We start from the raw sequence: 25,133 nt of genomic DNA on the forward strand, positions 1-25,133 counted from the left end.
TCCCATGAAATTACACTTTGTACCCTTGATAAGACATTAATGGAGCGCGTGTGGTTAACCGACACATTAATTGGGTTCTAAGCAAAGGTGGCAAAGGGTGACTCATTGTTTGTTATAGTTCAATGGAGCGTGTGTGGTTAACCAGCACATTGAATAGGTAACTGTAACAGTGGGGGCACCTTGTACATTTGCATGGTTATTCACACCTTGTTTGTGATCCTCGGTATCCCAGTCACAAACTTGAAAGGTATATCGATATTTAAACATGTCATTGAAAAGTTCAATGAATCTCAAAAGATCTAGGAGTTTTCAATACATTTAAAACTTAATTTCCTTTTGTTTTCATGGTGGAAATTAGTGAATCTCAAGAGAAGCTGCCCGGAATATCTGCAAGCCATCAAGGATGGGAAGATCAAGCCATCTTTCGCAGGTATTTACACAATTAAATCTAATGATTCATCTCATGCTATTTCTTGGGTTCTTGATACAGGGTGTGGTTACCACATTTGTTCTGATTTGCAGGGACTAGGAAGAAATAAGGATGTGGAGCTTGGAAGAATAAATCTAATCATGGGAAACAGAAGAACGTCGCCTATCACCAAGATTGGAGTGTATTCTTTAGTGCTTAGAAATGGATTAAATTTAGATTTAAATAATTGTTGCTACTCGCCAGATATGGCAAGAAACATCATTTCTTTTCATGGTTTATTTAGACAAGGATTTAGATATTCGTTTAATAATGAGAATGGTTCGATTTATGCTTATCTAAATGGTGTTTTATATTTTGAAGCAATGCCTTGTAATGGAATTTATGAAACTGTTATGGTTGTAGATAACCTAGGAAATGATATGTTGTGTATGGATTCTTCCAATAGTATGGATAAAGCATCCTTATGGCATTGTCGTCTTGGACATGTCAACAAGAAGTGCATAGCCCAACTCCAAAAGGATGGAGTGTTGGAGTCGTTCGACCTTAGGGAAGATGACACGTGCAAATCTTGTTTACTTGGAAAGATGACCAAGTCACCCTTCACTGGCACTTGTGCGAGGGGTGAGGGTTTATTAGATCTCATACATACAGATGTATGTGGACCCTTTAGATCCACCACAAGGGATGCAAATCGCTTCTATGTGACTTTCAAAGATGATTATAGCAGATATGGGTATATTTACTTGATCAAGCACAAGTCAGAAACCTTTTAAAAATTCAAAGAGTTTAAACAAGAAGTGGAGAATCAATTGGGCAGGAAAATCAAGATGCTTCGATCTGATCGAGGTGGAGAGTACCTAAGTCTTGAATTCCACGACTACCTCAAGGGATGTGGAATAGTTTCACAATTGACGCCACCTAGGACACCACAATTGAATGGTGTAGCTGAGAGGCGTAATCGAACCATGCTAGACATGGTTCGTTCCATGATGAGTCGTGCTTCACTACCTATCTCATTCTGGGGGTATGCCTTAGAGACTGCCGCCCATATCCTCAATTTAGTACCTACAAAGAAGGTTGCCAAAACACCTCACGAGATGTGGACAGGGAAAGCTCCCTCGTTGGCACATATCAAGGTTTGGGGCTGTGAAGTTTTCGTAAGACGAGAAACTCACGACAAGCTCGAACCTCATAGTGAGCGATGTATATTCATCGGCTACCCATAGAAATCCTTTGGATATCTCTTCTATAGACCGAGTGACAATGTTGTCTTCGTTGCGAGGAGAGGGGTTTTCCGAGAGCGGGAACTCATAAGCCAAGGAGACAGTGGGAGGCAAGTCGATCTTGAAGAGATTCAAGAGTTGAGCGATGAAGGAACCTCTAACGTTGGCGCTCAACCCGAGGAGGAAACTCTGGTTGAACCAATTGACGAGTCCTTACCTCTTAGACGTTCCGAAAGAGTTAGAGTTCATCCCCATTTTTATGGTTTTCATATTACTACCGAAGGGGACACGTATATTAGTGATGGTACACTAATAAATCTAGATGAACCTAATAGCTATAAGGAACCCATGGCAGGCCCAGAGTCTGTAAAATGGAAAGAGGCGATGGACAGCGAGATTCAGTTCATGTATGACAACCAAGTTTGGAATTTGGTTGACAATGTACCAGGTCGTAAGACGGTCGGGTGCAAGTGGATCTTCAAGAAGAAGACCGACGTGGATGGGACTGTGCACACTTATAAGGCGCGATTGGTTGCGAAGGGTTTCACTCAGACTCCTGGAGTTGACTACGACGAAACCTTCTCACCAGTTGCGAAGATAAAGTCTATTAGGGTGATGCTAGCCATTGCTGCATTTCATGACTATGAAATATGGCAAATGGATGTAAAAACCGCTTTCCTTAATGGGAAGTTGGCTGAGGATGTTTACATGGCTCAGCCAGAGGGTTTTGTCGATCCAAAGCATCCCAATAGAGTGTGTAAGCTTGAGAAGTCCATTTATGGGCTTAAGCAAGCTTCTCGCAGATGGAATCTTTGCTTCGATGAGAAAGTCAAAGAGTTTGGATTTGTACGAAGTGAAGATGAATCATGTGTATATGTCAAGGCCAGTGGGAGTATAGTTAGCTTTCTCGTTTTGTATGTCGATGACATACTGCTCATAGGAAACAACGTCCCGACTCTGCAGGAGGTTAAGTCCTGGCTCGGGAAGTGTTTCGCTATGAAGGACCTCGGAGAGGCTTCCTATATTTTAGGAATAAGGATAGTGAGAGAACGAAGTAAGAGACTAATAGGACTTAGTCAGAATACTTACTTGGATAAGGTACTAAAACGTTTTAGTATGGAAAACTCGAAAAAGGGAGAACTACCGATACAGAGTAAACAGAGTAATGCCAAATTGAGTAAGACTCAAAGCCCGAGTACAAAAGCCGAGATAGCTGAGATGAGCCGAATACCCTATGCTTCCGCAGTTGGCTCTATCATGTACGCTATGACTTGTACTCGCCCTGATGTGGCCTTTGCTTTGAGCATGGTCAGTAGATATCAAGGGAACCCGGGCAGAGCTCATTGGATTGCGGTCAAGAATATACTTAAGTACCTTCGGAGGACCAAGGAATGGTTTTTAGTCCTCGGAGGGAGTGATGACTTAAAGGTGCGAGGGTATAGTGATGCCAGTTTTCAGACCGACAGGGACAACTACCGTTCGCAGTCGGGCTGGGTCTTTACCCTCAATGGAGGAGCAGTGACTTGGAAAAGTTCCAAGCAAGAAACTGTAGCTGATTCAACGTGCGAATCAGAGTACATTGCAGCAAGCGAAGTGTCAAAAGAGGCAATGTGGCTGAAGAACTTCATTGGTGATCTTGGAGTTGTGCCTGCCATAAAGGAGCCTATGGAAATCTTCTGTGATAATGAAGGAGCAGTTGCCTTGACCAAGGAACCAAGGGATCATGGTAGATCTCGGCATATCGACAGAAAATATCACTTTATTAGACATCGAGTAGAAGAAGGACACCTCATGGTGAAGAGGGTATCGTCAGAGGATAACCCAGCAGATCCGCTTACGAAGGGACTGAGCAGGGTTAAACATTTGCAGCACGCTAGGAGCATTGGGCTGAAGGACGATATTAGTTTAGATTAGATAGTTTGGAAACATGTAATAGATAAATGTAATTGACATTTGATGATTAAATAAAGGAGTATTGTTTATAAGTAAAGCTACTGTCTTATGTTAATTGTTTAACTATTGTTTCATTTTGCATGTTTTGACTTCCTGAATAATTAAGTTATTTGATAATAATCGAGTTATTCGAATAGTCCACAGTCGTTCATATGTTGGAAGTAGATATGAATGAAGACTGTCATGAATTGGTGTGTAGATTGTCTAAAGTGTATTAGACATAGCAAAGGTTTGCTACAACGTTCATGAGTGCTTATGAACTTGATTTGAGCATTGGAATAAACCCACACTTATTGGAATCACTTCATGGAATTTATCACGAGTGATCACAAGATGGTAATATCATATGGTCTTAAAACCTAGATATATGGTTTATTGTTTGTTAATTGGTTATCCATTGATAATGCGCAAACGCATCAGTAACTTGATGTTATAAAACGTATTGTTGTGTGTAATTTGATTAGTGGATAGTAAATGCATATAAGTCGAAGTTTATCTGTTCCTTTTATCCTAAGAGGGTAAAAGCGATATCAGGGCCCCTCGATGATTTGATTTGACTTATGTACCGGGCCCGGTCAGGACTGAATTGATGTGTTCAATTAAGTTCTAAGTCAAGTAAATCTGAGATCGAGAAACAAATTGCAGGACAATAAGTATGACCATGTTCCATGTAATTGTACGCATGGTATCTAGAACAGAGGATTATACGATCCCTTATCTGAAGGACAGGATACTGATAAGATCAGAGTTTGACAGCGTCTTTGAGAGCTACGATTGCTAATCGGATTATATTTGCATATATAGTTACTAGACTTATCCAAGTGGGAGACTGTTGGATTAGTGTCTAAGGCTGTAACTATATTTGGTAAGTACTTGACCCGGTTGTGCATGGTCCTTTTGGGTTGCCTTCACCATAGCAACTTGACAGGATGATTTGTTAAGAGAGAAGATATATTATTGTTAATATATTATGAGAAAAATATATTAAAGAAATAATAATGTTATTTAATTAATATATGTCATATATTAATTGAGAATTAATTTGGTGACTTAAAGAGGTTAATTGAATAAAGGGGCATAAACTGTCAAATGTGTGATAGTTGTATTTTGGGCTATGTATCCTTATGGATATGAGGGTGGACGAATTTTAGGGTTTGGATACCATAAAATCGTCCAAGCCTATTATCTAGAAGGATCTTGGATTGCTTAGGGCCTAAGTCATTCAATTAGGGTTAAAGGTGAAACCCTAGTAGCTCATAGTATAAAATAGATCCCTTGGGGTGGGAAAATCGACTCATGCAAGGCAAGAAACCCTAGGGCCGATTTCTCTCCCTCCTATCTCTCTCAAGATCATCTTCTTGCTATTTGGTGTTTGTAAGCCATTAGAGGAGTGGCAATTGTGACTCTAAGCTCCAAGAAGAAGAAGTATCAAGCAAGTAATTCAAGGTATTCTTTTAGATCTGATTTCATATGATTAGATTCAATTGTTTAAATTAGATCTAGTATTGTAAGTCTTGGATACAATGCATGTTCAATTAGAGAAACCTAGATCCAAGCATTAGGGTTTGCATGTGCACATAGGAAAGTTCTTATGGCTCAAACCCATCAGTTACATCCATGTAAACCCTAATACCCATGACCTTTCATTTACATAGGATCCATGGGTTAAAAGCTCCATGGACCATCCATGAAAGCTTAGCCCATCCTAAATGAACTTGGCCCATTCCATATATATAAGAGTCCATATTTAATTAGTTCTTTTTGATCACTTAATTAATTCTAAATTAATTCTTGATCAATACTAATTATATAATATGATTCCATATTAATATATTAGAACTTATAATATATTGATATAAATCATAAATATACTATTCTCAAAAGACTATCCATATAAATTGTGTCGGTGAAGTGCCACCCAAATGGACCATGCCGGGTCGGGTCAAGTACATACCAAATATAGTTATGGACTTAGACATTAATCCAACAGAGTTATCGAGTGCGAGTATACTCGAGCGGGTCTCTGATATTTTATGTTGTATTTCAGAGAGACATCATGGTGGGGACACGCTAGACACCTGAGAGCAGCAGTGTCAGTGACGAGGAGATCCGCCGATTGATTCATGAGGAGGTGGTTGCGGCCATCCGAGCTGAGATACCAGAGATGTTCGGGTCTATCAAGACGACGTTGATCAAGACTTTTGATGAGCGATACACCGCTCTTACTGATGCTACTGTTGCGGCGGCCACCGCAGCCGTCGCTGCTGCCAGGCCACAGGGAGGTGACTCGTTGCTGTACCGAGAGTTCAGCAACACGAAGCCACCAGAGTTTGATGGGACGTAGGATCCGATCGCTGCGATGAGATCGATTGCTGATATTGAGGGATGTTTCTATACGTGTTCATGTCCGAAGCATCAGAGGGTACGGTTCGCGCTGAACCAGCTTCGCTTGGGAGCGAAGGACTAGTGGAAGGTCGTGACGGCGAGCTTCACTCTTGCAGAGATTTCAGAGGTGACCTGGGAGAGGTTCACCACCATGTTCAGAGACGAGTATGTTCCCCCGGTGGAGAGGGAGCGGCTGGCTCAGGAGTTCTTGTCCCTTAAGCAGGGCACTGATTCTGTTACTGTGATCACTAGGAGGTTTCATGAGAGGGCGATGTGCTGCCCTGAGTAGGTGTCTACCGAGCAGGCACGCATGAGCCGGTATTTGAGCGTTTTGAGGAGGGATATTTGGGAGTTCATATCGAACTCGACTTACCGGACATTTGCTGAGCTCCAGGCAAATGCCCGGAAGATGGAGATTGAGTTGGAGACTCAGGCCAGGGAGGAGGCCGAGTCTCAGGGGATGGATCGGCGGCCGGCATAGTCTCAGCCGGCAGCCAAGCGGGCAAAGCCCGCCGATTCGAGTTCTGGAGGCCAGAAGGGCCGCACTTGCGGGAAGTGTGGCAAAGGACATGACGGGGTGTGTCGATTGGGTGCTTGCTACAAATGTGGCAAGGAGGGGCATATTACCAAGGATCACCCCAAGGGGTTCATGGTTTGTTTTCATTGCAACCAGACAGGCCATCGGAAGGCCGAGTGTCCGCGGTTGCGGGGGACAGCACAGGGAGCACAGCAGGGATCTGCCCCTGCCGCCGTGCGAGCTACTGAGGTTTGGCCGATGAAGGCCGAGGCACCGAAGGCTCGCGGGAGAGCTTTCCAGTTGACAGCGGAGGAGGTCCGCGCAACGCCCGATGTTGTGGCTGGTATGTATTCTTTCATTTATTTATGCTGAGTTTGGGATATTGTGCTTATATTATGATATGCGTAGGTACTTTTCTTGTGAGTTATGTACCTGCTTTGGTGTTATTTGACTCGGATGCGAGTCGGTCATTTGTGTCTATAGCGTTTAGTCAGCACATCAGTATCCAGCGGGAGGCGTTGAATCGACCTCTACGAGTTTCCATAGCTGACGAGCGAGTGGTGTATGCTACGGACGTGATTCGAGGATGTGTACTCGAGATCTTCGATGTTGAGTTCCCGATAGATCTAATCCCGATTGCGATGGGGGACGTGTGTGTCATAGTGGGCATGGATTGGTTGAACCGATTTGGGGCTGTTATAGACTGCGAGCGACAGTTGGTGACGATACGAGACCCTAGTGCGGGAGTACTTACGGTATACAGCGAGGGTACCCGATCTGGGTCAGCGTTCTGTTCATCAGCTAGAGCGAGACAGAGTCTACAGCAGGGCTGCAGCGGGTTTGTAGCTTATGTGATGGATACACGGGGGGCCATGGGGAGGCCGAGTTCGGTTGATGATGTTCTGATAGTGCGTGAGTTTCCGGATGTTTTCCCCGAGGAGTTGCCGGGTGTGCCTCCCGAGAGGCAAGTAGAGTTTCGCATCGATTTGGTTCCGGGAGCGGAGCCTATCGCCAAGGCGCCCTATCGCCTTGCGCCACCAGAGATGCAGGAGTTATCCTCACAACTTCAGGAGCTGTTGGGGAAAGGATTTATCAGGCCGAGTAGCTCACCTTGGGGAGCGTCGATCCTTTTTGTCAAGAAAAAGGATGGTTCACACCGGATGTGCATTGACTATCGCGAGTTGTACAAGCTAACGGTCAAGAACCGTTACCCACTGCCGAGGATTGATGATCTGTTCGATCAGTTGCAGGGAGCATCTTGGTTCTCCAAGATAGATTTGAGGTCTGGATATCACCAGATGAGGGTGCGAGATGAGGATATCCAGAAGACGACGTTCAGGACTCGTTATGGGTATTACGAGTTCGTGGTGATGCTTTTTGGGCTCACCAACGCACCGGCAGCGTTCATGGATCTCATGAACAGGGTGTGCAGACCGATGTTGGATCGTTCGGTGATTGTATTCATCGACGATATACTGGTGTATTCGAGATCCAGAGAGCAGCATGAGGAGCATTCGAGAGAGATCCTCGGAGTATTGAGGTCGGAGAGGCTTTACGCCAAATTCTCCAAGTGCGATTTCTGGCTACGAGAGGTCCAGTTCTTGGGGCATCTCGTTAACCAGAATGGGATATTGGTCGATCCGGCCAAGATTGAGGCCGTGATGAGTTGGGAGGTGTCGAAATCCCCCACCGAGATCAGGAGTTTTCTGGGGTTGGCCGGCTACTATCGGAGATTTATCAAGGATTTCTCCAAGATCGCCGTGCCTCTCACCAGGTTGACCCGGAAGGGTGTTGCTTTTTCGTGGGGCCAGGAGCAGCAGACCTCGTTTGAGACACTTCGCCGGAGATTATGCGAAGCCCCGGTGTTAGCCCTCCCGAAAGGGATGGAAGATTTTGTGGTGTATTGTGACGCATCGATATCAGGGTTGGGTGCAGTACTTATGCAGAGAGGGCATGTGATAGCATACGCATCGAGGCAGCTGAAGCCTCATGAGGCAAGGTATCCTACTCATGATCTGGAGTTGGGGGCTGTGGTGTTCACCCTCAAGATCTGGCGTCACTATCTGTATGGGGTCCGAAGAGCGCTCATGAGGCGAGGTATCCTACTCATGACCGGTTGACGAAGAGCTCTCATTTCCTTGCTATCAGTGAGAGCTCTTCTACTAAAAGGCTAGCAGAGTTGTATGTGAGAGAAGTGGTATCACGACAAGGAGTACCTATCTCGATCGTGTCGGATCGAGATGTGCGTTTCACTTCCAGATTCTAGAAGAAATTCCATGAGGAGTTGGGTACGAGGCTGCATTTCAGTACTGCATACCACCCACAGACGGACGGTCAGAGCGAGCGGACGATTCAGATGCTCGAGGACATGCTTCGGGCATGTGTGTTGGACTTCGGGGGGAGTTGGGACACGTATTTGCCGTTGGCTGAGTTTTCCTATAACAACAGTCACCATTCGAGCATTGGTATGCCTCCCTTCGAGTTGTTGTATGGGAGGAGGTGTCTGTGACAACCGTCAATTTTTTGCCAAGTCAAAGTCAACTAAAGTCAACAAGTCAAACCGGTCAACTCATCTAACCCTTGTATATTAGGGTTTCCATCATGACTCTTATTGTACCTACTCGCAATCTTAATATAAAGTATCACTTAGAGTTTTCACGTGTTCGGAAATTCTAAACCCTAATCAGGGTAAGTGATGAATCTACTCGATAAAACATTATTCCTTAACCCTCGGGGGCATATAACAATCATAACAAGACTTAACGAGGTTCACAAACCTTGAATTACGGAGCCAAACACTCAAAAGGGTCACAAACGAAGTCTCTCCCAATCTCTTCCACTCTAACTCTCCCAAAACTCTCTAAGTAGGAGAAATCGCTACAAGTGTGTGTAATCTCTCCCAAATCTCTCCAAGTATGTGAAATCTCTCCCAAATCTCTCTTTGTATGAGAAATCCCTCCAAGAATGTCAAATCTCTCCCAAATCTCTCCAAGTATGTGAAATCTCTCCCAAATCTCTCTCTCCATGAGAAATCTCTCAAAGAATGTCAAATCTCTCTAAGTATGCCAAATCTCTCCAAGTATGTGAAATCTCTCCCAAATCTCTCTCTGTATGAGAAATCTCTCCAAGAATGTCAAATCTCTCCCAAATCTCTCTAAGTATGCCAAATCTCTCCAAGTATGTGAAATCTCTCCCAAATCTCTCTCTGTATGAGAAATCTCTCCAAGAATGACAAATCTCTCCCAAATCTCTCTCAAAATCTCTCTCAACTTTTTTATAATCACTCGGGGCATCCCGACCCTCCAATTATCGAAAACAGCTAGAAAACGGAAGTCTACGCGAAAAACAGCCTTAAGGAGCCGAAACTCCTCTTAGGAACCGAAACTCCTCTTAGGAACCGAAACTCCTCTTAGGAGCCGAACCTCCTGAGAACCGAAACCCTATCAACCGAAATGGACCGAGCGGTCGGTCTATTTCGGTCCTCTGACAAATCCGAACCGAGACTCTTCCCTTCCTACCTTCGGCCCGAGAGGGCTTCACCTTCGGTCCGAGAAGCGACCCGCGCAGCCGAACCTCCACTCTCGGTTCCTCTTCTACTCTCGGTTCCCATGCACTACCGAGCCTCGCCTTCGGTTCTAAGCTCCTAAGGAGCCGAACCTTCGCATCCTCGGCCAGAACTTCGGATTTTGACAGTTTTTACCCGGTTCCCAATATTTTTAGCGTTTTGAGCCCGTTTTTCGAGATTTTAACACGGGATTTTCACCCAAAATCATATTTTAATATATAAAACCCCTTATTTCCGAATTAATCACGTTTTGGGCATAATCCTTATCCAAGAAGAGTGGGTGGGATATTAGTGGTGGAGTGTTGACTTTGCTTTAGTGTATGACACAAGCAACCACCCATACCCACTCCATGACCAACCCACACCCCTTCCCACCATACCTAGTCACTTCCTTTTACTTTTCCATCAATCTCCAGCCATTCCCACGTCCTAAGAGCTGGAAAACCCACCCTCTCTCCTCACACTTCCTTCATTCTCTCATTTTTCCTCCAAGGATCACACTCTAAATTCTCTCACCATTCTCCCTCAATTTCGAGACTTCCAAGGCTGATCATCAAGCTTTCTTCCACTCTTGGTAAGTATAATTAATTCTTCTTATGATTATTACACATCCTTCTACTCAAAATAATAGGAATCTTACACAAACATCGTCACCTTCATGTTAGGTTCTCGATTCATCAAGGCATCTTCTAAGTGTTCTTGAGTTGAACACTTCTCTTCTCCAACATCCATCCTCTAAGAACACATAATGTGAGTTCATACCCCTATCTTTTCATGTTTTTCTTAAGTTTTAAGGGGGGGGGGGGGGGGAATACAAGTTAAAACACCAAGAACACAACTAAACTCATTTAACAGTCTTCATCAGAAAGTTCAACTCCATTCACGGACTATTTTGGTCAACTTAAATATTTTAGTTTTCAAAAGTGTATTAGGTGAAAATAGTTCAGGTTCATACCTTTAAAATGACTATTTGCACATCTCCATACGATGTATCTACGATTTATGGTGATTTTTACAAAACTGTCTATCATTGCAGAAACAAATTCGGACCGGTCTGTGAATATGAACATTTTAACACAAGTTAAATATTTCTAAAAATCATAATAAAAATTATGAATAAACTAGACACATTTTGTGAACTATCAGAATTTACGGAATCAGTTTTTGACTTCGTATGATTTTTCTAGGATTTTTCTAAAACCGTATAGAAAGGTAAAAATCTAGATAACAACTTATAACTTTCATCACACTTTGTAACTTGTTGAGCAAAGTGTTAATATTTGAAGATTTCATATTTTACATGTGTTTCTTGTTGTGGTATAATTATATAACAGAAAATACTCACTAAATTGTAAGAATCCTACATTATTACCATTAGTACAAAAAAAAAATAAGGCATGATAACACATAGTTATATTTTGCTATATATTCGAATTACATAGAAAAGGGTCCTTAAACATCACAAACAAACACGCTAGAACTATAATAGGTATAGTTTAGGTTCACTACCACTACCACTATTTGATAAACTATAATATGCATAATTCATGTTCACTATCACTACCACTATTTGGTGAATTATGATATGTATAGTTTATGTTCACTACCACTACCACTATTTGATAAACTATAATATGCATAATTCATGTTCACTATCACTACCATTATTTGGTGAATTATGATATGTATAGTTTATGTTCACTACCACTACCACTATTTGATAAACTATAATATGCATAATTCATGTTCACTATCACTACCACTATTTGGTGAATTATGATATGTATAGTTTATGTCCACTACCACTATTTGATAAACTATAATATGCATAATTCATGTTCACTATCACTACCACTATTTGGTGAATTATGATATGTATAGTTTATGTCCACTACCACTACTTGATAAATTATGATAAGCATTGTCTCGGTCTTTGGTTTTTAAAACTACATTCTATCTAGCATTGTTAGTTTTCAGCCATAATTACTAAGTGTATATGCTAGAGTTATATAGAATTTAGTCATGATCGACCTAGAATTGGTGGGTCCGCTTTATTTCCTGTTCCTTGTTTGGTTGTGGGCCTAGGCCAGACCCATTACATTCGACAGCCTATTTAACTTAAATTTTATATAACTTATATACACTTAGAGATTATAGAAGGAAACTATAGGAAATTCTCGGATGCACTATTTATCAATATAGAAACTTACGATTCACTCTTTAAGGAAAATATTGGACTTTCTTTGGAAACACATCTCTATTAAAACTATTTCATCTAGAATTGTTAGACTTCAGCTATAATTGCTAAGTGTATATGCTAGAGTTATATAAGAATCTAGTCATAATCGACTTAGAATTGGTGGGCCCGCCTTATCTCTTGTTCCTTGTTTGGTTGTGGACCTAGGGCAGACCCATTATATTCGACGATTTATTTCACTTAAATTTTATATAACTTATATACGCTGGACGATTATAGAAGGAATCTACGGGTCTTTCTAGGGTTCATTATTACATAACATAGGAACATTCTTTTCGCACTTAACTAAGAAAATATTGGATTTTCTGGAAATCAAACTCTATCGTTTTTACAAGAACAACGGTTTCTTCCTCAAACAAAACTCTTATGAACTCACCAACTTAATTGTTGACACTTTTTCAAAACTACTTGTATTCTTAGGAAATCAGTGAAACAGGAAAATCAACAGCATTTTGAGGATGGGACGTTAAATCGTCAAACAGTTTATTTTGTCATCATAATGTAATTGATTTGAAACATGTAAACATATACTTTGGTGTAACTTTTTCAATTATATTTATAATGGTTGTATTTACTTTGAGCACTATTATACTCGTTGTTGTGATACTATACATGAAGTCCTCCACCCCCGGACGTTTCCGCCATCCTTGGTTTGGGGGTGTGACAGTGTCGGACTCCCATATGTTGGGGAGAGGTAGGGCAGTGAGTGATGGGAAACACTGAGATAGTGCTTCAGACGACAGAGCAGATACAGCAGGTCAGGCAGAGGTTGTTGACAGCTCAGAGTCGCCAGAAGAGTTACGCGGATAGGCGATGATCCGAGCTCGAGTTTTAGGTCGGAGATTTCGTACTCCTGAAGGTGTCTCCTTGGAAAGGAGTGATTCGGTTTAGGAAGAGGGGCAAATTGGGGCCCCGGTATATTGGGCCGTTCAGGGTGACCGCGAGGGTGGGTAGAGTAGCATACCGGTTGGAGCTACCTGCGGAGTTGAGTCAGATACATGATACCTTCCACGTATCCCAGTTGAGAAAGTGTATAGCCGACGAGTCGGAGGTGGTACCATTGGAGGATATTCAGGTGGATGCGAGCCTGAATTATGTTGAGAGGCCAGTCGCGGTGGTGGATCGGAAGATCAAGGTTTTGAGAAACAAGGAAGTGCCACTGGTCCTGGTTCAGTGGCAGCATTGAAAAGGGTCCGAGCTGACTTGGGAGCCGGAGGCGGAGATGCGGAAGCTACACCCAGAGCTGTTTGTAGAATGACACTTCATGGGCGAAGTCTGATTCTAGTGGGGGAGAATTGTAACATCCGGATTCCCAGGTATCTTATTTTAATTATTTATCTTGAGTTTTATGGAGGAACTCGGCGAGTAGACGCTCAGACTCGCCGAGTAGGATCGCGTTTGATGACTGGATTAATGAGCGGACTCGACGAGTCGGAAAGGGGGGACTCGACGAGTCCACGCTGTAAGTTGAAACCCTAAATCCCCGGGCCTGATCCCTATTTAAAGGACCTTATAGCCCTCTTGTGTGGCTACCTGTCCTGAGAGAGTGCCCCTTGAGAGCTTGAGCAAGTTGAGAGAGTGATAAGGCCATATTGATCGATTTTGGTGTGATTTAGCAAAGGAGAAGTTGTTTCCAGCAAGAGGGGGTCAAGGGAGCTGTGGATCCAGGGTTTTCAAGTTCAGATCTACACTATTGAGGTATCAAATTGAACTTCCTTTCTGTTTTGGGTTAAGATCTATGACCTAGGGTTTTCTATAACCTTTTAGGGCTTGAAAAGTTGAGTTAATGGTCCCTTGCTGTGTTAGACCTCGGATCTGGACCCATAGAGGTCCAGAGAGCCTTCCCCATTCTGCTTTATGTTGGTTTATGGAGGAAAGGAGACTAGGTTGCCATTTTAGAAGCCATTTCACCAAGGAAAGCCTTGGGTGCATTGCATGTGAGTCAAGTTTCGACCTTTACGTGGTTATTGGTCATGGAGAAGTCAGATCTATAGTTTAGAGAAGCAGATCTGACCTCAGAAGGTCATTTGAGAGTTGTTATGGGAGCAACTCGCCGAGTCCATAAGTGGACTCGACGAGTCGAGTCGGGGTTGCCCCGCGATTCGTTGCAGAGTAACCCGGCGAGTAGAGGAGGGACTCGACGTGCCAAGCGAGGCTTAGAAGGATTCAGGGGACCCGCGTGGACTCGCCGAGTCGCCCGAGTGCACTCGGCGAGTCTGGTCAAAGTTTATCGTTGACTAGAGTTGACTTTTGTTGACTTTAGGGTTTGGTCAATGTTAGGGTCTTTGGGCCATGAGAGGGGTAAAATGGTCTTTTACCCTTCTGAGAGTACTAAGAGAGGGATTAGTCTAGCCTTGAGGGTTGTATTAATTAGATTGCTTATTCCATGTGATTAGGCGGGGGCTGGACTGGATTTTACCGAGTTCGAGATTTACCGAGTTACCCGAGGTGAGTCTTCTCACTATACTGTACCTAGAGTGGTACCTTTGTGTGACCGGAAGGTCTTGTATGCTATGAGATGTATGTGCTATATGTTGTTATGTGATATGTACGTGTTATGTATGTTATGTATGATAAGGACCGGAAGGTCAAGAGGACATGGACCGGAAGGTCAGGAGGTTACGGACCGGAAGGTCGATGCGGGTAGGACCGGAAGGTCTACCGGGATTCGGGACGGAAGTCCCCTGAGACACTTGGATCGGAAGATCCTACAGAGTTATGGCCTGGAAAGGCGTATGTGTTGTATGTGGTATTTTGGGGAACTCACTAAGCATTTATGCTTACAGTTGTTGTGTTATGTGTATCAGGTACTAGCGAGGATCGCGGGAAGGCGCCGGCATGATCCGTACACACTATTGGAGTTTTATACATTTTGATCTTGGGATGTGTTTTTATGGATTTGATATGTGATACATTGAGATTTGAGAATATTTATGAATGAAATTATATCTTTAAAAGTGAAAAATTGTTTTGAAATTTACGTTGTTACACACAACCCTTCACCTACCATGCGATGATCTAAATCATCCTAGAGAATGAAACGAGCGAATTCATAGACTTCCATCACTGTTAGCACCGCCTACCCACCTAGTAAATGTTACGGCTGCTCCGCATTCTTATAACACTTCCACAACCGCACACTAACTTGGTGAATGCTACGGCTGCTCCGCAGTCTTACATCATTTCCACAACCATACACTAACCTGATGAACTCTATGACTGATTCACAGTTTCCACAACCACACACTAACCTAGTGAATGCTACGGCTGCTCCATAGTCTTACATCACATCCATTACCACACACTAACCTGGTGAATGCTATGGCTGCTCCATATTCTTACATAACATTCACAACCACACACTAACCTAAAACACTGCGAGTCAAAACCCGGCCTATCAGACTCTATCAAGTGTCTAAGTCGTGCTTTAGACCCCAAGGCCTTCATCAGACAAGAACAAGCAGAGAGGTCCTTGTTGGATTAATGTCTAAGTCCATAACTATAATTGGTAAGACTTGACCCAACCCGGCATGGTCCATTTGGGTTGCATGGCATCATGCATTTGGATAGACTATAATGAGAGAAATAACACTTAAGGTTGGTTAATATATTATAAGTTCTAATATATTAATAAGGTTATTTAATTAGTATTGATCAAGAATTAATTTGGAATTAATTAAGTGATCAAAAGGAGACTAATTAAATATATGGGTTGATTGTGTAAATCATTCATTCTTATATATGTGGGCTTGTGATCCAAGATTCCTTACGTTGGACTAAGTCCATGGGGTGACCCATGGATACTCCATGGAGGTTAAAATCCATGGAGCATAAGGAATGGGTAAAGTTATGAGTTACATGGTGTAACCCTAATAGCCACCATATAAAAGAATCTCATGGCTCAAGAAATCGTGGACTAATGTGTGAGTGTGAGGGCTAGACGATTTCAAGGAGTGTTCAAGTTTCTCTCAAGTTATTCCAAGTGTATTTGGTGTTGTGTGAACCATTTGAGGTGTCACACTTGGGGCACTAGGCACTCAAGCTTTATGAAGACATTCTACATCAAAGAGGTATGTATTCTATCTTGTTATATTTATTATTTTGTATGCTAGATTAGGATAATACCTTGGATGTTCATAATTGTATGTATAATAGAGAAAACATAGATCCAAGGTATTTAGGGTTGCATGTACACTTAGGAGTGTTAGAATGCTCAAAACCCAACAGTGGTATCAGAGCCTAGGCTTGTTTTCTTGTTATACTTGTAAAAGTAGCTGAAAAATCGAGTTGGATGCATATATTCGATTGTTTTGGCTGGAATTGGACTAGGAACATTACCCTAAGATGTTTTTGGACTTATAAACTTGTTTTTGATGTGGTAATGTTCATGCTAATCCAATTTCTAAGATAATTGTCATAATTTCAAGATTTGTATTAGTTTGTATGTTCATGCTAATTTCTTGAAGATTGATGATTTGAATTATCTTGTTCTTATGAGGTTCTTAGCTTAATAGAAAAGTTGTGTGAACTAGTTGTTTTCAATCCATTTTAATCTAAGAGTTGATTCCAAAGTGTGTTTTTGTAACTTGTCCTCAAGTTATATGAAAAGTCACATTTAAGAATCATAAAACTCATAAAAGTTGGCAAAGGTTACAAAATGAAGAGTCTAGTTCTAATTAAATGGTTTTATGACTCCATAACTTGTCCTCAAGTTATGGAGGTTCAAGAGTCTCTTCATTAAATTAAAAAAAAAGTGTAACCTTAATTAGTTCCATAATTTACAATAAAAAAAAGTTATTTTTTTTATTAATTAGTTTAAAGTCTTCCATAACTTGTCCTCAAGTTATGGAACTTGAAGAGTTTTTTTTTTAATTAAAACTACTTTAAACTCATAAGTTATGGAATTAATTAGTTTTGAATAGTTTCAAAACTTACCCTCAAGTTTTGGAATTTGAAAAGTTTTTACTTATGAATACTTTAATTCCAAGTTAGCCCTTAGAATTTTAAAAGTTAAAATTCAACCCTTATACTTTATAATATTATAAGTTAATAATATTTATATATATGTATAAGAGTAAACTCAGTCTTACCGTTAGTAGGCCTCATTCACGAAGCCGGTCTATAAGGGGGGTATAAGGTTACTGCCTATAAAATGGCAGTTTAATGGCTGTCCACTCTCACCCACCGCTTCCTTGACTGGTGGAGGGTCGTTAGCCGAACGGGTAGGACAAGGACTATAATTCTACTTTCATTATAAGTATAATGATAAATACTAAGTAACTAAACACTTATAAATTCTCAATCTTAATTACTTAGGAAAATGTGAATAAGGTGTTAATCCATGAAATTACACTTTGCACTTTGTTTAAGATGTTAGTGGAGCGTGTGTGGTTAACCGGCACACTAACCTGGACTTAACAAGGTAGGCAAAGGGTAACTTAATATTTATCATAGTATCGGTGGAGCGTGTGTGGTTAACCGGCACACTGATTAAGGGGTAAATATTAAGGGTACCAAGTATATTTTCATGGTTATTCACACCTTGTTTTGTGATCCTCGGCATCCCAGTCACAAAACCTGAAGGGCCCACTCGAGATTGAAACATGCCTTTGAACAGTTCAATGAATCTCAAAGATCTAGGACTTTCAAATCCAATTAAAACCTAATAAATTATTTCGTTTTTCATGGTGGAAATTGGTGAATCGTCATTCACCTACCTTCAAATATTTTATAGCTTGGATTACGGCATCCCTCTTCTAAGTTATAAAATAGTTTGTTGGGTCCTAGCCTTAATATTTCATATTGGGTGTCATATTAAGGACTTTAAATCAACTATCTTGAATATCTCCCAAAAAGATGTCTGGTCTAGACATTTATGATTTTCCCAAATCTCTTGAAACAAGCTTTCCTAAATGAAGATGATGTCCCATGGATATCATACTTCTTTCGCCTCCTCTAATTATTCTCTCTAACCCACAAGTTCCTAAAAAGTTTAAGGTCACTCAAGCCCTATTGGCAAGGCAAGGTCTAGGTGTGATCACATCTTGGAGATGTAGTCACATATTGACAAGCCGGGAGAGTTGGGTGTCAAAGTCTTGAGAAAGTTGGTGGCTCAACTACTTTCTAAGTCACATAGTGAGTTCTTTTGGGAATCCTATGAAACAGACTAAGACAAGACCCTTAATGATCTTATCTATTTGCTAAGATCAACTTCCTAAAACGCTATGGACATTGACAATGATGACATTGGATATCCAATAAAGCTCTCTCTTCCCAATGGAAAGGGATCGACCATAGTCAACTCGGTTGACCCAATGGTAAAGAGAGAGGCGAAGTCTGAGATAGTCCCATTATCAAGGGTCCATAGGTAACTATTGCCAAAGGAAGGGGCATTGGTTACGAAGCTGCCAAATTTACCTAAGGATGTTAAAGTCAATAAGTTTGGCTCTACTTCAGGTAAAGTCCATTGTCTAACTCTATTAAGTACATGCTGATTCTGATCGCGAAGATGGATTTCAATCGTATGGTTCGGTGATCAGAATTTTGGGCTATTACTTAAGAGTTATGATATTTATATTGCTTAGGAATAGATAACAACAAGGTTTTCATATGGATTGTAAGGATAAGTTTTTCCGCAAAGTTTTAAAATAAAAGAAAAAGGTTTTGATTTTATTTATTTTAAGTATCCTTACAATGGCATTTGTGAAAAGTTGTTGCTTATAAGATTCCATTGATAGCAATATTGGAAAAATGGATTTGATTCTTTCGGTTGTGGTAGTGTCTAATATTACCAAATAAGGAAAGATTCTCATCACCCAAGGTTCAATTGGACCGAAACTTGGAATCATGCAAGTTGTATAGTATGATGAATAAGAACTTTCAGCTTGGAAAATTAAGACTAATTCCTTATGTGAATAAGGAAAGGACTAAAGGGATCGAGTACACATTCTTGTGCACTGGTCAAGTCCACCACAAAGCTCGTTAAGACTATTCGTCATGATTTACTAAATTTTAGTAAATATGGTTATACTTACAAGTTTAAGTATAATTCTGAAACATTGGAAAAAACTTCAATGTATGGCAGAACGAATGAGAAGAACCAAATTTGGCAGAAAGATAAATGTTTCTCAAATATGAAAAGATGGGAGAGTACTTTAGTATCATGTTTATGATCATCTTAATGATTAAGATACCATATCACAATTGATCCTCTAAGGTCATCTTAGTGCATTTTTATGACTAAGAAGAGGAGTCATGAATTGTTGAAATGGTTAAATCAAAAAGATGAGTCATACTTCGTTCCAAAACAATTCTTAGAGTCATACTCCATGATTGTAACTTGAGTGACATATCTTTAAGAAGGTTTATTAACACTAGTCAAATGGAAGAGTAAAAGGTTATCTACTCTTGTACATTTGAAATTGGTAAGTTGTGATGTTTTGGATAAAACAGAGACCAACTTAGACCAAGTGTGTCAAGTGTTTGTCTTGCTAAAGAATCCGCACTATCTCTTGTATATTTGGCAAGTGAGTCTTATATGTCAAAAGGACAGTGGGAGTCCTAAAGCTCTTGAAAGTTTCAAGACCTAATCAAGAATAAAACCTGGAATTCTTCACTAGCACACGACTTGAGGTGTATAACCTATCGTGTTGACATTTCTGTGCCTATTCAAGTTGACTTTGCATAGTAGTTCTGAGAGTTCTCAATTGGTTGCACAACTAGTTGGAAGCTATGGCAGCCCCTTGTGCTGCCAGGTGGCAAGAACTTAAGATTGCACAAGTTCAATCCATATGAGTTTGGATTTGTCACTAACCTTGTCTTGTGATTATAGTTTTGACAAATTCATATGGGTAGGAACTCATACACCATAAAAATCTAAGTGTCATAAGGTTTCTCTCCGATTCATGAAAATGATGGTGAGGAAATACTTTCACTAAGTAGATTTTAGCTAGATAGCAATTGTGATATTTGCATTCTCAAAGTCGTTAGTGGAGCGTGTGTGGTTTACCGGCACACTAACATGGACTTGTGAGAAGCGGCAAAGGTCTAAACAATTGAGACTATGATTACGGCATCCCTTTTCATAGTTCTAAAATTGTTTAGACACACATGTGAGCTATCTAAGAGAGGTGTATGATTTTGATAAAGTTTTATCAAAACAATCTAGTATCAGAAATCTGAACTTTGGTAAGAAAGTCAGCTGATTTCTGAGTACATGTCAAAGCTAGTGGGAGCATAAGTGTTATGCTAATAATCATCATGTTAGTTGGAGCATGATAATTATGACAAAGGTTGCAAGTTAGCAATGTTAATTATAGAAAACAAAAGTTTCAATTCGTGAGGTTGCAGGGGTTGAAAAAGTTGTTTTGCTATAATTAAGGGAGAGGAAATTATACTTCATTTCAATTCTAAAAGCTTAGATTGAGATTTTAATCGTATTTAATCAAGGATATATATATGAATTTCATGTTGGAATGGCTCAACATAAGGAAATTCTATATATGGGTCCATTATTTGCGTTCTAAAATTCGATTATGATTACGGCATCCCTTTTCATAATCTGAATTTTGAGAACTTGGCAAATTGAAATGGAAATATTATAGCAAAAGACTGGTTTAGTCTTTATGTGAGACATCATGAATCGTGCCCCATATTCTTCGGATATAGGATCGATTACATGTGCTATATTCATCCTTTCTAAAATTTTCCAAATGCCTGGGGCATTATGAAGGGAAAAGGTCTAGAATTGGATATGACTAAAATGATTAAGCAATTGTCGAGGACAATCTAAGGTTTACCAAAGATTGGTTGCTCAAGGACAGTTGGAAGTATAATGTTAATTCTGGAAGGACCATATTGACATAATCTGTAAGGAGGCAACTCTTGTTCAGAAGTGATAGTCAAAATGGAATATGGAAATGTTTCAAAGTTAGAAATTATTCAATCTGTGTAAGATTAGGAAAGTTAATGAAAGAAGGATGTTTCCAAGGAGCTGATCTCCTTTGGAATGCTCTGTAATGATTGTTGTCAAGTCTTTCTGACTTTGTGCATAATCATTAAGAGGATCAATGCATATAAGTTTAGAATCTAATAGATTTCAGTAAATGGCATGAATTTGGAATTCTTGCATTTGCAGTAAGGATTTAGGACTGTGAAAAGAGGATCATTGGAGTGATGTTCAATTGATCTATTTTACAAAGTAAAGATCATAGAGAAACATAGTATGCATACTTGGTGTATGGCATGACTAGTGTTTAGAAAACATAGTGTACATGCTTGCAGCATGGGACAACTATTATTTTAAATTCAAGTATAAAGTTGATAAAACCGAAACAATGAATAATGAGTAATCAGTATGGTGATAAATAAAAGTGTTTATTTATATTCATAGGGTTTGATACCATATTTGATTCATTTATTCTTGTGTTTCACTTTGCATGTTTTGACTTCCAGAATAACTAAGTCGCTCTTCCTGAATGATTAAGTTATTCAAACCATCCACAGTCGGTCATATGTTGGAAGTAGATATGAATCAAGACTGTCATGGGTTGGTTTGTAGAGGTCCAAGTTGGTGGACAAAGTGGTGCTACAACACTCATGAGTGCTCATAAGTTCTGAGTATTGGATTCAACCCGCGCTCATTTGAATCACTTCATGGATTTTATCACGAGTGATCATGAGACGATAATATCTTATATTCTTCAAACCTAGAGATATGAGTTGTTACTATGAGTTAGTTATACATTGATTGCACGAAAACGCACTGGTAACTCGATGTTATAAAACGTGCCTTTGTGTATGATTCAACAAGTAGTAGAACAAGCCATATGAGTTGAAGTTTATCCATTCATTTTACCTTCGGGATAAAAGCGATATATGTGGGCCCCTCGATGATTTAAAGATGATACATGTGAGTGCTTGGCCAAGCCAGGACTTATTTGATTTGTTCAATCAGTCAGTCATCATGAATCGGAAATCGGGAAACAACAAATGGACAGAGAGAATGATTGATAATCCATGTCTCAGTCCATATGATATCTAGAATGGAGGAATATATGATCCCTTATCTAATGGACAAGTCATTGACAAAGGTCAGAGTTCGACAGAAGCTTTTGAGAGCTACGATTGCTGATCGGTTCCTGAAGTCATACGCAATAATAGTTTTAGACTTATCCAAGTGGGAGACTGTTGGATTAATGTCTAAGTCCATAACTATAATTGGTAAGACGTGACCCGACCCGGCATGGTCCATTTGGGTTGCATGGCATCATGCATTTGGATAGACTATATTGAGAGAAATAACACTTAAGGTTGGTTAATATATTATAAGTTCTAATATATTAATAAGGTTATTTAATTAGTATTGATCAAGAATTAATTTGGAATTAATTAAGTGATCAAAAGGAGACTAATTAAATATATGGGTTGATTGTGTAAATCATTCATTCTTATATATGTGGGCTTGTGATCCAAGATTCCTTATGTTGGACTAAGTCCATGGGGTGACCCATGGATACTCCATGGAGGTTAAAATCCATGGAGCATAAGGAATGGGTAAAGTTATGAGTTACATGGTGTAACCCTAATAGCCACCATATAAAAGAATCCCATGGCTCAAGAAATCGTGGACTAATGTGTGAGTGTGAGGGCTAGACGATTTCAAGTAGTGTTCAAGTTTCTCTCAAGTTATTCCAAGTGTATTTGGTGTTGTGTGAACCATTTGAGGTGTCACACTTGGGGCACTAGGCACTCAAGCTTTATGAAGACATTCTACATCAAAGAGGTATGTATTCTATCTTGTTATATTTATTATTTTGTATGAAAGATTAGGATAATACCTTGGATGTTCATAATTGTATGTATAATAGAGAAAACATAGATCCAAGGTATTTAGGGTTGCATGTACACTTAGGAGTGTTAGAATGCTCAAAACCCAACAGTCCTAACACAACCCTCAACGTGAACCTAACCATGAATCCATAACATTTTCTCTGATGCTCATTACTGACCAAAGAACACTATTCCTTGCTTAACCCTAAATCCTCTCGCAATCAGAACTGGCTCTCTAGCCGACTTAGGATGATACCATGTTGAATGGCCTTCCCAGTTAATCCTTAATCAAACAATAGATTATCCGCACCACCCGATTAGCCATCAAGACCTCGTCGGCCAAACGGTAGTCTACTCCACACTCATAATCCTGACCTATCTTGGATTCTTCCCAACCTCAACAAACCCTGGTGCTCCCTCCAGATATACAGATCCAAAACTCTAACATGGCACAAATTCTAAAGTGGCTCGCACTTGGCGCTATCTCCGGCAGCCCCAAGTGACCATCCCTCACCTGGATTCAACTACATCCTTGATAAACTCATGATCATTGAATTACCAAGCCATCCCTCACTCTCCCTATGCAACCACTACCATACTGAGCTTGTCAAACTAAGATCCCATGACCAAACATTATCGGGTGTACACAGCCCAAACCAGATAAAGCACTTTACTACTCTCGACAAATATTGTCGTATCCAAAGTACCTTCCCGTGATACAATCCCACATCCTCCTAGAATCCCAACTGACGACAAGGAAACTGAAGAACCCACAATAGGAACAGATAGATAAAAAAACTTCAATGTTCTACCTACTATCGAAACAATCCCGAATCTGCTATAGACCAGAATTTCACACTCCAACTATATAGGGAAACATACACAGAAGACATGATATACCATAAACAGAACATGACGACAAGTTGTCACAATCATTGACCTCCAGTTATACAACTCAAATTTTGAAGCATCCCCACCCCATTAATGATAAACGGGAACATTCAACGATCGAGGATGCACTGGTAACTACCCAACAATCCAATCTTCTACTGAACTAACCCTTGTGGAACTACACACACCAAGATCTGAGGTTGATTGATAGACCAACGATAGCAACACTTTATACCCTGAGTTGATGAATTCTTTAACACCCAACACTCGACCCAAGCAACTTAACCACCTATTGACCAGTTCATCGGCATCCCCGAAAGGGACCACTGGCTACAACGAGCTCCCTGACCAACAGCTTCCTCCTGCAAATACAACTCGTGCATTCCAAAGCATATACCAAAAATGTTAACTCACTTCGCACCTCGTCTTGACCATATCTTGAACCCAGGCCTCACATATCCGAACCACATATACTTTCAATCCATTCTTCTGAAACTGTGAACTCAACATATCGATGATCTTTCAAGTAGCATGCCTAGTTCTCCCCAACTTGGGTTCAAACTATCACCAAATGACGTTGCAGACAAACCACACTTCAAACCGACTCAGCCATATACAAACCATCCCTGACTCTTGGAATGTATAACACAACGCAAGATAATCTCCAAGATAAAGACCCGACAACTTAAATACATTTCGAATCTTAGATGGAGACCTCGGAAACTTCCCGGTCGTAATCGCCTCTATCATCAAGAATCATGTGCAAATGCACAAGCAATTACTCTGATATCCCATTCGTAGCACCGATTCTCCATCTAAGAACAAATAGACTACCACACACTTCACCTATGAATCTATGACCTTCTCTCCATCGCGAGACACAATCATAAAGCATCAGGCATCATCCTCATAGTCGAGATAAAACATAGACAATGAAAGTTGTCGTCCCCGATTCACCTCTCTTAATCACCTGGAACAACCTACCAAAACATGCTTTAACTGAACTCAAGGATGGCATACCCCTATTCCTCATCTTGTACAGTCTTTATGAAAATGACTATCTTTCCACATATGAAATATCT

Source organism: Lactuca virosa, chromosome 3 (genome assembly GCF_052849685.1).
Source record: "Lactuca virosa cultivar CGN04683 chromosome 3, Lactuca_virosa_CGN04683_v6, whole genome shotgun sequence".
NCBI classification, from domain to species: domain Eukaryota; kingdom Viridiplantae; phylum Streptophyta; class Magnoliopsida; order Asterales; family Asteraceae; genus Lactuca; species Lactuca virosa.